The following is a 1,954-nucleotide window of genomic DNA, read 5'->3' as shown; positions in this document are numbered from 1 at the left end:
CGCTCTTCCAAGCCTTCGGGGCCAAGTAGAAAGAGAATATGATGCGTATTAATTAATAACCCACAGAGGTATGGGACAGCACCCTGTAAGCACACAAACTAAAATTTCAGCACAAAACAGGAACATTCACACTCAGTGGATAAATGAAATTAGAAAGAACCCTCAACATCAATTATTTTCTGCCAAATAAGTTGTACAAATACTTTTGATTCTCCGTGGGTTTTTTTGTTTTTTGATGTTTAGAATTTCAGATGAGAGGCTGTGGACCAGGCAAAGGCTCCATCCAGCCCGGGTGTCCTTACATCAGAGTAAAGTTGCAAACTGTCATGTGGGTGCTCTTTGGAGTGACCGAGGACAGACAGGAAAGATTTCTTTGGGTCTAAAAGATCAGGAGGTACGACTTTTTAAATTAATTGCTGAACATTTATGCATTTGGCAGGATTTGGCCCAAGGTTTGCAAGTCTCACGAGAGAGACTGTACAGCCCCAAGTACCTCAAGTTGAGGGAGGTTATGATATTCATCAACGGTGCTCGGCCACGTGGGTTTGGTCAGTGGGCTCATCACAGGAGGTGAAGCCTTCAAGCCCATTAAAGTGGGGAAGAGCATGGGTGTTTTTGTCTCACCTACTTGAATTTTACATTAAGTCCTGTAAAAACTGCACGTAACCCCTGCATAACTGAGACCGGGTCCTGTCGGGAGTTTTTAGAGCTGCTTGAACTTGGGATACAGAATATGATGGACTTGAACACACATTCTACCACCTGAGCTTTACCTGATTTTGAGAGAGTTACTACTTGATGCCTCAGGATCGTAGTTTATAAATTGGGAAATGATTCGTCATGAGGACTAAACCAGCTGGGGTCAAGCACAAGGCCATGAATTTTGTAAGAATTCCGAAGATGTGGGTTTTCTGGAGCGCCAGCGCCAACCAGATCAGAAGGGCATGGTGTGGAGCGCTGCAGGTAAATGAGAAAACCTGAAGGACGAGCTGAACCTCCGGGAGGGGTAGGAGCAGAGGAAGTGGGGTTGATGTGGAGGATAGGCTCCCGTGATCCCCTGGGTGTGTGACTCCAACTAAACTGGGCTCTGGAGCAGCACCAAGGAGGTGGGGGGGGGGGAAGTGGGGTTGATGTGGAGGATAGGCTCCCGTGATCCCCTGGGTGTGTGACTCCAACTAAACTGGGCTCTGGAGCAGCCCCAAGGGGGGGGGGGGGGGGGGCAGCACCTGCGTTGGAGGTGGAATCAGGGGCTGTTTCCATCCCTCCGTCTTTAATTTCTATACCAAGACCATGTCCTGTAGGAAGCAGCTCAGTTCCTGTGCCTTCCAGCTGCAAAAAGTAATTCATCACAGACTCAGGGGAAATGAGGAATAGGTGTCATTTATGTAACACAACGTTTTATAGTCTAATTCAAATCTTGGTCCTGCCGTTTATGTGTGTGACGTTGGGCAAATCACTCTGAGCCCCCTGTCTTGACAGCAGGTTATAATGGTGCCTGCGTCCCACGGCTGTGGTCAGTGCGATGGTGGCCTGATGCACTTACACTGACCTCAGTGTTAACCTTGGCAGATTTCAAACGAAACATCTAACCAAACAGGGTACATTTTCATGCATTTCTGTTGTATCCGTAGCTACCCTTGGGAGGGAACGCAGTTCACAAAGGTAAACACAGCAACCAGAGAATGAATAGCTGCACATCAAAGCCACTCCCAGGGAGGGGGTCTGTGGCAGCGGCTGGTTAACGTGTCACTAGGGGCTCTCTGAGGGCACAGTTCGGTTTCATTCTTTCCTTTCTTCCTTCCTTCCTTCCTCCAGTCCACTCAACTGCCAAGGGCTGGGTGGGTCACCAATGTTGGGGACACTTGGGGCTTAGAAATAGGTTTCAGATATGTTTTAAGATAATGCTAACTGATTCCCTCCTTTTGAATATTACTTATCTCACCAAAATAAAATG

Source organism: Lipotes vexillifer, unplaced genomic scaffold, assembly GCF_000442215.2.
Source record: "Lipotes vexillifer unplaced genomic scaffold, Lipotes_vexillifer_v1.1 scaffold69, whole genome shotgun sequence".
NCBI classification, from domain to species: domain Eukaryota; kingdom Metazoa; phylum Chordata; class Mammalia; order Artiodactyla; family Lipotidae; genus Lipotes; species Lipotes vexillifer.
The sequence above is the reverse complement of the archived record's forward strand: the minus strand, read 5'-3'. Positions refer to the sequence as shown.